We start from the raw sequence: 13,524 nt of genomic DNA on the forward strand, positions 1-13,524 counted from the left end.
CAAAGCAACTGAACAACATTCATTAGGAAAACAGTGTGTCAATAATGCAAAATGACAGTTTAAGGCAGTTCATCATTGAATTCAGTGATGTCATCTCTGTTCAGTTTAAATAGTGTCTGTGCATTTATTTGCAATCAAGTCAACAATATCGCTGTAAATGAAGTGTCCCCAACTAAGCAAGCCAGAGGTGACAGCGGCAAGGAACCAAAACTCCATCGGTGACAGAATGGAGAAAAAAACCTCTGGAGAAACCAGGCTCAGTTGGGGGGCCAGTTCTCCTCTGACCAGACAAAACCAGTATTTCAATTCCAGGCTGCAACAAAGTCAGATTGTGCAGAAGAATCATCTGTTTCCTGTGGTCTTGTCCTGGTGGTCATCTGAGACAAGGTCTTTACAGGGATTCTGTATCTGGGGCTCTAGCTGTCCTGGTCTCCGATGTCTTTCAGGGATGTAGAGGTCCTTTCTAGGTGCTAATACACCATCTGGTCTGGATACATACTTGATCCGGGTGACTGCAGTGACCCTCTGATCTGGATACAGACTGGATCTGGTGGCTACGGTGACCTCGGAATAAGAGAGAAACAGACTAATATCAGCGTAGATGCCATTCTTCTAATGATGTAGCAAGTACATCGAGTGGTATGGGAAGTGTTCCTGGTTCCGGTTTACCTAATTAATGCAGCCTAAAAATACTTTAACGGATTTGGATATTAGAAGCATATTAGTATGTTACGTGTAAACCAGGTTAAAGAGATGGGTCTTTAATCTAGATTTAAACTGCAATAGTGTGTCTGCCTCCCGAACAATGTTAGGTAGGTTATTCCAGAGTTTAGGCACCAAATAGGAAAAGGATCTGCCACCCGCAGTTGATTTTGATATTCAAGGTATTGTCAAATTGCCTGAGTTTTGAGAACGTAGAGGACGTAGAGGATTATAATGTAAAAGGAGATCATTCAAATACTGAGGTGCTAAACCATTCAGGACTTTATAAGTAATAAGCAATATTTTAAAAATCTATACGATGTTTGATAGGGAGCCAGTGCAGTGTTGACAAGACCGGGCTAATATGGTCATACTTCCTGGTTCTAGTAAGAACACTTGCTGCTGCATTTTGGACTACCTGTAGTTTGTTTACTAAGCGTGCAGAACAACCACCCAATAAAGCATTACAATAATCTAACCTTGAGGTCATAAATGCATGGATTAACATTTCTGCATTTGACATTGAGAGCATAGGCCGTAATTTAGATATATTTTTGAGATGGAAAAATGCAGTTTTACAAGTGCTAGAAACGTGGCTTTCTAAGGAAAGATTGCGATCAAATAGCACACCTAGGTTCCTAACTGATGACGAAGAATTGACAGAGCAGCCATCAAGTCTTAGACAGTGTTCTATCCTCACATATACCATTTTTCTCTAAGAAGGAATATAATTGTGAGGATACCACCTTTTTCTAGTATCTTGGGGTCAAGTTGTGGTTTTTTGATGAGAGGTTTAATAACAGCCAGTTTGAAGGTTTTGGGGACATATCCTACTGACAATGAGGAATTTATAATAGTCAGAAGAGGATCTATGACTTCTGGAAGCACCTCTTTTAGGAGTTTAGGTGGTATAGGGTCTAACATACATGTTGTTGGTTTAGATGATTTAACAAGTTTATACAATTCTTCCTCTCCTGTAGTAGAGAATGAGTGGAACTGTTCCTCAGGGGGTCTATAGTGCACTGTCTGATGCGACACTGTAGCTGAAGGCTGAATGGTTACAGTTTTATCTCTAATAGTATTGATTTTAGAAGTAAAGTAGTTACTGCTGTGATGTTGGGAAATGTCAACACTTGTTTAGGCTTTATTTTTTCGTTAATTTAGCCACTGTATTGAATAAATACCTGGGGTTATGTTTGTTTTCTTCTAAAAGAGAAGAAAAGTAATCGGATCTATCAGTTTTTAATGCTTTTCTGTAGGATAGGTTACTTTCCCGCCAAGCAATACGAAATACCTTTTTTACTTCAGCTGCGCTCCATTTGTCGGGCTGCTCTCTTTAGGGTGCGAGTATGCTCATTATACCATGGTGCCATACTGGTTTCCGTAACCTTCCTTAAGCGTAAAGGAGCAACTGTATTTAAAATGCTAGAAAAGAGAGAGTCCATAGTTTCTGTTACATCATCAAGTTGTTCTGAGGTTTTGGATATGCTAAGGAATTTGGATACATCAGGAAGATAACTTAAAAAGCATTATTTTGTGGTAGAAGTGATGGTTCTTCCATACTTGTAGCAAGAATTTGAATTTACAATTTTGGCTATATGAAGTTTGCACAAAACTAAATAATTATCTGAGATATCATCACTTGGCTGCGTAATTTCAACACTATCAACATCAATTCCATGTGACAGTATTAAATCTAGAGTATGATTTCGACAATGAGTAGGTCCTGAAACATGTTGTCTAACCCCAATAGAGTTCAGAATGTCTATAAATGCTGATCCCAATGCATCTTTTTCATTATCAACATGGATATTAAAATCCATGAGCTGGTTGATGACATCAATGAATTAAATAATAATTTCCTTTAATTTAAAATTTAGTGTTTTCTATTATCAATTTGCATTATTGACACACTATTTTCCTATTTAATACTGTGAAGTGATTTGACACAATCTGTTTTGTTAAAAGCACTATATAAATAAAGGTGATGACTAGAAAAAGCTGTTTAATTCTACTAGGTCACTTTTTATATTGAACATAAACAGCAAATCACCAACTATTGTGCTCTCTAACAATAAATTAATCACAATAAATGCCTTTAACTTGCCTTAAAATTATGCCTTGAATGCCTTAAAATGATGCTGAAATTATGACAGTAGGTATCAGTATAAAGTCCAAGACAACTGCTATAATGGCCGGTAACGAATGTATAATACCTGGGGGAAACTATTAATTAGTATTATCATTTATCCCATAGTATTCTAATTTTTACTATGTATATAAATGCCAGAGCTAATTTTGAAATGTTATCAGTGGTGAAAAATGATGGAAGAATGGTGGAAGCAGAATCATGCAGCAATGACATCTACCAGCTTTAGCAGGCCTCAACTGGACCATGCTTACCAGCTTGACCCTTTGAGTGAAACATATAAAAATTACTTGGTGTTCTGTTAAATATTTTTTCAGCACAATTCAGCATTTACTAATGCAAGTAAAATGCCAGTTTTTGTAATCTCAATTTAGTGAAGAATAGTCCATAAACTTAGTCAGCCAATCTTACTTAAGATATTCACTGAACTGTACAGTTTGACTTTCTTCCTTACAATAAAACTTAATCCATAAATGGTTGGATATGCCCTCTGACAGGTGCCAGACCACAAATAATTAGCCCTTCCTCATATTACTACATCTCCAATCACATTCTGCAAAATTCCCTAAGGGGCTCTTTAAAAACCACATAGTGGAGGACAAAAGGCACTGCTTAATCTGTCACCGTGCACTTACTGAAAGAGTTCTGTGGTTAGGGGGCTCATAAATCTACTAATACAGGGCCAAAATTCAAGTGGAACTTCTAAAGTGCTAGCAGCCATTTTGTTCTGCTCATCATATTTACCTAATCTGCAGCATGAGCGAAAAGTGTGATGTTGGGTGTGAGCTCTTGGTAGTGCTATAATGTGGAGCCTGTGCAGATTATAAATTGGTATTGTCAGGCCAAGGCTCTGGCCAAAGTGGTTTCGGTCATATTAAATTTGGAATAAAAAAGTTAATCAGTAAAAGAAAATAATTTTCTTGTCTTGTGGTGCATTTGTGCTGTCTTGTTTTCTTCTACTTCCTTCTTTGTGTGCACACTTTTTCCCTGTATGTTACATAAAGAGGACATCAGTGTGGAATAGTTCAAACTGTTCACAGTTTCATGGCATATATTATGAAGATCCTCTGTGGATCATCAAATATGATGAACCCCTTCCTTTGCAGCTATACATTTTCGTGTGTAAATATGCTCTTGTGAGAGAAACGTATTAAAGTAATATTATAAAGACATTAACACACCATCTCTTGTATTAAATAATCACCATTTATACTTTCACGGTACTGAAGCCAAATACATATATGATTCAAATATTTAAATTTACATTTAGTAATTTTGCAGACACTTTTATTCAAAGCGACTTACAACTGGGGGATAAATTAAGCGATTCTACTTGAAGAGGCAAACAGACACAGGAAGTGCTTGTAATACCAAGTTTTAGACCTTGTTCAAATCAGTACAAGCTAGAAAGAGAAGGAATAAATAAAGATAAATACTTTTTTTTATGGTGAAGACAAGCAGTTCCGAAAGAGATGAGTTTTCAGCTGTCGCCGAAGATCATTCCACCAGCCAGAAATGGTCAATGAGAATGCTCTGGAAAGTGATTTTGAGCCTCGCTGTGATGGTACCACAAGGCGTCGCTCACTAGCGGATCTCAGACTTCTGGAGGGGATGTAGATTTGTAATAGTGAGTGGAAGTAGGGGGGTGCTGAGCCTGTGACTGTTCTACAGGTGCATCTCAATAAATTAGAATGCATTGGAAAAGTTAATTTATTTCAGTAATTCAACTCAAATTGTGAAACTTGTGTAAATTCAATGCACACAGACTGAAATTTAAGTCTTTGGTTCTTTTAATTTTGATGATTTTGGCTCACATTTAACAAAAACCCTCCAATTCACTATCTAAACAAATTACAATATGCTGACATGCCAATCAGCTTTCTCAACAAATTAGAATACTCCATAAGACCAATTTAAAAAATAAAATAAAATACTGAATTGTTGTTCTTCTTGAAAGTATGTTCATTTACTGTACATGTACTCAGTACTTGGTATGGGCTCCTTTTGCTTAAATTACTGCCTCAATTCGACGTGGCATTGAGGTGATCAGTTTGTGGCACTGCTAAAGTGGTCTGGAAGCCAAGGTTTCTTTGACAGTGGCCTTCAGCTCATCTGTATTTTTGGTCTCTTTTTCTCATTTTCCTCTTGAGAATCTATGGGGTTAAGGTCTGGTGAGTTTGCTGGCCAGTCAAGCATACCAACACCATGGTCATTTAACCAACTTTTGGCAGTGTGGGGATGTCCCAAATCCTACTGGAAAATGAAATCAGCATCTTTAAAAAGCTGGTCAGCAGAAGGAATTTCTTGGTAAACGGGTGCAATGACTTTGGTTTTCAAAAAACACAATGAACCAACACCAGCAGATGACACTGCACCCCAAATCATCACAGACTGTGGAAAATTAACACTGGACTTCAAGCAACTTGGGCTATGAACTTCTCCACCCTTCCTCCAGACTCTAGAACCTTGGTTTTCAAATTAAATACAAAACTCGCTCTCATTTGAAAAACCCAGGTAAGACGCCTCTGATGTTGTCTGTGGTTCAGGAGAGGCTTAACAAGATGAATACAACAACTGTAGCCAAATTCCTTGACATGTCTGTATGCCTTGACCCCAGCCTCAGTCCATTCCTCAAATTTACTCAAATTCTTGAATAGATTTTGCTTGACAATCCTCATAAATCTGCGGTTCTCTCGGATGGTTGTGCATCTTTTTCTTTCACACTTTTTCCTTCCACTCAACTGTCTGTTAACAACCTTGGATACAGCACTCTGTGAACAGCCAGTTTCTTTGGCAATGATGTCTGTGGCGTACCCTCCTTGTGAAGGTTGTCTATGACTGTCTTCTGGACAACTGTCAGATCAGCAGTCTTACCCATGATTGTGTAGTCTAGTGAACCAAACTGAGTGACCATTTGGAAGGTTCAGGAAACCTTTGCAGGTGTTTTGAGTTGATAAGCTGATTAGCATGCCACCATATTGTAATTTTAGTGAATTGGTATGTTTTTGTTAAATGTAAGCCAAAATCATCACAATTAAAAGAACCAAAGACTTAAACTACTTCAGGCTGTGTGCACTGAATTTATTTAATACACCAGTTTCACAATTTGAGTTGAATTACTGAAATAAATTTACTTTTCCTCGACATTCTAATTTATCAAGATGCACCTGTATATGCAAGCATCAATGTCTTGAACATGGTTTTGAACAATGTCTTGAACATAGCCAATACAGTCAGTTATTCTCCTGTGAAAAACATTTGCATTCTGGGCCGGACTGTCGGCCTTTTTTTTGGTTTGTGAAACCCATCCACTGCCAGTTCACCCAGTTGTATTTCGGCACCCAGGGTTGTCAGTTGTCGGAAAACACAGCGTATTACACTTCATTCATTGTCAAGTCCATTCGTTCCTGTTTGTGTCATAAATCTGGCAACCTGCATGTGCTTCAAGTCTGAGGAGGAGGGGCCGGGTGAAAAAAAATCTCTCCAATATTTAGAATTTGGACTGCAATACCTAGTTCAACCATTCGGTGTCAATCCTTCAGCACCGTTAAGTCAACTTAGAAACAAAATCAACCCCATTTACTTTCTAAATGCATCTTTTTGAACTTATTATGCACACTTATTAGTGCATGTTGTTTCAAACAGTGTTTGTCTTCATAATGCAATTTTCTTCGTTTATGAAAATGTAATAACTTACACTGCCTGAAAAAATTCCCTCTTTTTAGCTGATATCACAAATCACTTTTTCAACCCCTTTTTAAATTCTTTGGAATTTTTTTTTTTTTTTATCCATACCATGTTAGTGATTGGCAAGCACCAGGTGTGCTAGGGGGTGCAAGGTCAACATGAAAATTTGGGGGAATTTTATTTATTTATTTTTTATATTATTTTAATAAAATATTTTATGTAATCTTAATAAAGTGTTTTCTATCCTTTTTAATCTTCTTTTTTACATAGGTAAGTTCAAGAATAGTTGCTTTTGTTGTCTTTATAGTATCTATATAGTCTCTATATGCTTCAGTCATTTGGGTACTTCTTGGGGTTATAAAAACTGCTTAAAAATATAGTTGTTATACAAACACACAAAGTAGGAAATCTATTAATATAAAGAAAATTTTATATTTTACTAGTTAGACCTCTGTTTTTCAGACAAACAAGTATGTTAACTAAACGTTTCTTAAAGATCTGCAAACATATTATGGTATTTTTATGGTTTAGTAGAGTCAAAATCTTAAATACAGCACCTTTAAACCACATTGGCTTTGGAATGAAGAAAAAATTAATAAATCAATCAAAAGTGAAACACAAGGATGTATATAAGTCTAGATATATTTAGGAGGTTAATTCTGTTTCTATTTGTGGTAGATTAAAAGCTCTTCCAGGAAATGTTGGTCATCTATGATTAAAGGGAACCCATGGGCTCAGCAGTCACACACTAAGCAACACATTTAACACCAACATCTCCCATCTCGACTTGGCCAGTGTCTGGTCTCAGTCAGGAATGGCCCCCTTTAAGCCAAAAGCTACATAAGTGTTGTGTCAAAGCCAATGGTTTGAACCAGGTAGCGCTGTTCCATTAGAGCGATTCTACACTGCTGCATCATACAGGCAGGTTTGAGCTGTGAGCAGGGCTGGATTAGAAACAAAACTCCCAGGCCATGTCCGCGAAGGTCTGAATAAAAACACAACTGAAGCAGGTAGAAATTTGCAAGATTAGACTGCATGTACTGTCCTTTTTGTAGATGTACTGTATAACACAAAATATTTTTTATGGAAAACAAAATATTTTAGACTATCCATGTCCAAATCATATATTTTATTAAGTTAAGTAAGATTTGTGTTAAAACGTAAGGCTGGACACAATAACATGGCACAGACACACACAGGCTAATAAAGAGAATTCATTTTTTTTTTTCTAAATATTTAGATTTTATTATTTCTTATAGTTCATTACATTTTGGCCCTCCTTGCAACCTATAATCACCAATGCAGGTACATAGTATAATAATAATAATAATAATAATGACAGAATGTTCCTTTTTCTTTTCAGGCTTCCTGATTTAAATGCTGCAGCACAGCGGTGAGTAAAAACACATCACGCACATATGAAAGTCAGGATCAGCCCCCATATCCACTGCGTTGCTGCTCCAGTCTGAACACAACTAACCTATAAAGACTGATTTTAATACCCCCTCCCAACTTGCACACAAACGCCCATGCCATATGAGGTGAGGTAGTCTACGAGGGTGGAACTCCCATCTGCTCAAGGCCTGTTGTGGCAGAAGGTGCTGCTAATGAGGCCTGATCTGCTGCTGCACCTGCCGCTGATTTAAACAGACTCACATACATGGGTGTGCACGCGCACAGACACACACACACAAACACTCCCTCACTCTCCCCTCCAGGTGTAATCATTGTTTATCTTAACAGGAAAGCATGGGATTCCGACCTGGGGAATTCATTACCGGACGAAGAAGGCTTCCAGTTATGGCAAACTCGGACCTACCTAAACCACCCCTCTCCACTGCTACTATCCCCCTGATAGAGAAAGAGAGAGGCTCAAGAGACATACACAAACTATGAGACATGGGATGTGTTGCGACATTTTTCTTTGTGTACCAAAGTTTTGATGTATTTTTTGCTTCTCATGAGCAAGTCCAAATGGAATCCGTGGCTGATTTTTTGGAAAATTAGTGGAATGCATTTAAGCATAGTGAAATGTATTAAATGGAGCTGAGAGTACTACATTCTTATTAGTAAGCATGTTTAGAACTATATAAATGTTGTACCTCTTTCAAATTTTCATTTTGTGTGGCCAGTGGGTGCTATGTACAGTGAAAGGTTTTTATCTGCAGAGTGGTCAAATAAACATGTTTATTTATTCATATTTATGTAAACTTAAAAAAAAATGAAATTCTTCGTCATCAGTTAGGAACCTAGGTGTGCTAAATGATAGCAATCTTTCCTTAGAAAGCCATGTTTCTAGCATTTGTTAAACTGCATTTTTCCATCTCAAAAAATATATCTAAAATATGGCCTATGCTCAATGTCAAATGCAGAAATGTTAATCCATGCATTTATGACCTCAAGGTTAGATTATTGTAATGCTTTATTGGGTGATTGTTCTGCATGCTTAGTAAACAATCTCCAGTTAGTCCAAAATGCAGCAGCAAGAGTTCTTACTAGAACCAGGAAGTTTGACCATATTAGCCCTGTTCTGTCAACACTGCACTGGCTCCCTATTAAACATCGTATAGATTTTAAAATCATGCTCATTACTTATAAAGCCCTGAATAGTTTAGCACCTCAGTATTTGAATGAGCTCTTGTTACATTATAATCCTCCACATTCACTACGTTCTCAAAACTAGAATACCTAGAATATCAAATTCAACTGTGGGTGGCAGATCCTTTTCCTATTTGGTGCCTAAACTCTGGAATAACCTACCTAACATTGTTCGGGATGCAGACACACTCTTGCAGTTTAAATCTAGATTGAAGACCCATCTCTTTAACCTGGCTTACACATAACACACTAATACGCTTCTAATATCCAAATCTGTTAATGATTTTTAGGTTGCATTAATTAGGTAAACCAGAACCGGGAACACTTCCCATAACACCCGATGTACTTGCTACATCATTAGAAGAATGGCATCTACGCTAATATTACTCTCTTTCGCTATTATTCCGAGTTCACCGTAGCCACCAGATCCAGTCTGTATCCAGATCAGAGGGTCACTGCAGACACCCGGATCCAGTACTTATCCAGACCAGATGGTGGATCAGCACCTAGAAAGGACCTCTACAGCCCTGAAAGACAGCAGAGACCAGGACAATTAGAGCCCCAGATACAGATCCCCTCCAAAGACCTTGCCTCAGACGACCACCGGGACAAGACCACAGGAAACAGATGATTCTTCTGAACAATCTGACTTTGCTGCAGCCTGGAACTGAACTGTTGATTTCGTCTGGTCAGAGGAGAACTGGCCCCCTGACTGAGCCTGGTTTCTCCCAAGGATTTTTTCCCATTCTGTCACCGATGGAGTTTTGGTTCCTTGCCGCTGTCGCCTCTGGCTTGCTTAGTTGGGGTCACTTCATTTACAGTACAACGATATCGTTGACTTGATTGCAAATGATTGCAAAGATACTATTTAAACTGAACAGAGATGATGACATCACTGAATTCAGTGATGAACTGCCTTTAACTGTCATTTTGCATTATTGACACTGTTTTCCTAATTAATATTGTTCAGTTGCTTCGATCCAATTTTTATTTTGTTTAAAGTGCTATATAAATAAAGACGACTTGACTTAAACAATGTTCTTCATTTGTCAGACCACCCTCAAACAACAAAATAAAAAACCTTAAATGTTAACATAAATGGCATTCATAAGCCTTTTTATTCTGATCAGAGCATGCAAGATGATAATGTTGAACTCATGACTTTAGCCAAGGCAGCCACGACTGTGCCATGTTTTAGTAAATCACCAAGCTTACATGTAAAAGTTTATCTTTTTTTGCAATGTAGGCTATATCTTTTAACAATACAAATGTACATGTACATAGATTTACACATCTACTTTATCCATGAATTTGCTTTAAAATTGCTGTTCGGAGAACTAGTGGTATTCTAAAGTCTAAAGACAATGTCCCCTTATAGTAACTAAGCACTGTATAACTACAAATTATATTCAAATAGCTTATCTTGGTATGGCATTTCTTGGAAAAATGTGGGATTTAATCTATAGACAAAAATAAACCATCTGAATTCTTCCACTAAAATGATTTATTGGAAAATAACCATAGTATCAAAAAAGATGTTCTGACCACAATATTGTCAGTTTTTAAATCAAACACTTCAACCTAGGGTACAGAGAAGCTGTGCTGATACTGCAGTTTAGGTTCAGGACAGCAGGCCTCAGATCAGTTTATTAGCTCGTAGTATTTTAATCTCTCTCCCTCTTGCCCCTACTAACTGGACAAAAACAATGTCGGTGAGTAGTGCAAGTAGCAGTGCCAAGCCGATTTTGTATGTAGGGATGGGGACTGCCCTCTGCTGGAAAGAAATATGTAGAATACTTGTGATGTCTGCAGTGGATATTTAGAGACGCTTATCTAAACTACATTTAAGAGAGCTCTCTTTCAGAGACCTGTGAAGGCTCAGGGATATTTTTGCATTTATATACTAATCTGTACCATAACACAAACACAATGCAAAATCTCAATCTACTGCACAACAGTAAGATGATTTACGCTTATGAGAAGTATTAATCTACTTACAATAATCTACAATAAACTATATTGCAAAGTGCACACTAAACATTGAAGTATGCAAGAAAATGGGGGAAAAAATTATATTATGTCATATCATGCTTACATCTATGACACTTTATTTTAATGCATTGCCCTTGTTCAAACAGTGTTTCAAGCACTGGACCTGTATACACAGCAATTCTGTGATATTCATGGGGTGAGCTCAGATTTAGGCTTGCTGTGGCTTGGCCCCTCGGCACAGTGTGAGAGATGCTGACCGTGTGACTGAGCACTTCTCAAGGACAGAGAGGACAAACACTGGCATAAATCTGGTCATTCAGGTCTCCACACCTTTATCTCTTTCTACCCTAAAATTAAGGACACATTTAAAATTAAAGAGAAGAATAAATATTCATAAACACTGGTTTGTGTTTCCATTTAATAAATTGTATCAACTGAATCCATTTATAGACCATTGCGATGGATAGTTTATTTAATTTAATCTCCCTAGTTTAATTCTAAACCTTTATGACTTCATTAACTTCATTTACAATGTCTTTCAAATCTCAAAATCTTCTCTATGAATGAATCGCTTACCAATAATTTTGATCCAGTCACTGAGTTTAATTGCCTCATGATTCAGTCACAATGGCAGGCCACTGTATAAAGTAGTTTTTTATTTTTTATTATTGATTATTTTATGGTGTTTTTGGATCTTTTTTTTAAGTACATAAAATTACTTTTTTTTTCTTTTCTTTTCTTTCTATTTATATTTAACAAAAACAAAAGAGATAGGAATTGCACAAAGTACATAAGTCAAATGTAGAGGAAAGAGAAACAAGTTAAAAATATCAGTTAAATAATTGTCCACTAAATAATTATTATATTTTTGGACAACCCAGGTATTGATGTAATATTGCCATCAGGTCCTTGCAGATTCTCACCCTTTCCCAAACCCTCCTAAATGGTTTTGTATTATTAACTATTTGATCCTGAACTATGGTGAAGGGACTAGCTGTGGAAAGCACTAAAACACCAACCCATGGCATAGCACGTCTCCTTGCCAAAGAACCTTTCAATTAGAACCCCAAGCTTACATTCATAATCAGCTGCCACTTGGTGAAGAGGAAAGACAGAGACAGAGAAGGAGGGGGACCAGCTAACGAGCCCTTTGTGGAGACTGATCTGTTCACAATAAAACAAGAGAGAAACGTATGACTTCTCAGGGCCCAAGTCCTCTATCCAGCGCCAACATGCCTCCAGGCAGGCGCTCGAAGAACAATCAGGCCTGATTTCCAATTCTACGCTCATTAAGATGAGAGTGCATTCGCACAGAGGGGAGAACCAAGGGGGAGTATCTGTGTGTGTGGGACAGCGGCTGCATTTGGGACTCTTGAAGGCCTGGGAATTTTGACTCTCACAGGGTTGAGTGATTAGTCTTAGACCTCAATGCCTGGGAGCAAATGCATACCCTGAACCAGTAATGTTTCCCAATATTCCCATCAGCTGTCATCTTCTCCTAGCCTGAAGAATGAATAGAATATACTCAGTGGTTTATTGCCCATTTGCGAAAAGGTTTTTTGAGAGTGGGTTTGAGTATAAATTTTTTAAATTCCTGTATAGAACAGAAGTTCCTTTTTGTCTATGCATTTAAATAAAATATAATAATAGAGACTTCAAACAATGCTTTAAAACAATGTGCTGAACCCTGATATACTGTGTGCCATTATTCATTACTTTTCAGCTAACCGTGTTTAGCCTAACTTACTGTTTACTGGTAATGGTTAATGATGGCATCTTAGAGTGTAACTAGAAAAAAAAGTTTGTTGAGACAAACTTTAAGTTGGCTTGAGAAAGCCTGACCAGAAAGTTTGAAGAAGTTTAAAGAAGTTAGAAGTTTATAGTTTAAAGTTAGATTGATAGATTAGTTGAAAGAAAGAAAGATATATTAGTTAGAAAGAATGACAGATAGATTAGTTAGAAAGAATTATATAGATTAGTTCAAAAGAAAGAATGATAGATAGATTAGTTTGACAGAAAGAATGCATGCGACTAACATGTTTCTAGCATGATTAACAAGTTACTAGCATGTTGTTAGCATGACTAGCATGTCGCTACCATGTTTCTAGCATGACTAGCATTTTGCTAGCATGTTTCTAGCATGATTAGCATTTGACTAGCACGTTGTTAACATGTTTATAGCATGATTAGCATGTTGTTAGCATGTTTCTAGCATGATTAGCATGCGACTAGCATATTGCTAACATGATTTTAGCATGATTAGCATGTCGCTAGCATGTCTCTAGCATGATTAGAATGTTGCTAGTGTGTTTCTAGCATGATTAGCATTCGACTAGCATGATTAGCATGTTGCTAGAATGTTTGTAGCATGATTAGCATGCGACTAGCATGTTGCT

Source organism: Carassius carassius, chromosome 3 (assembly GCF_963082965.1).
Source record: "Carassius carassius chromosome 3, fCarCar2.1, whole genome shotgun sequence".
In the NCBI taxonomy this organism is placed as follows: domain Eukaryota; kingdom Metazoa; phylum Chordata; class Actinopteri; order Cypriniformes; family Cyprinidae; genus Carassius; species Carassius carassius.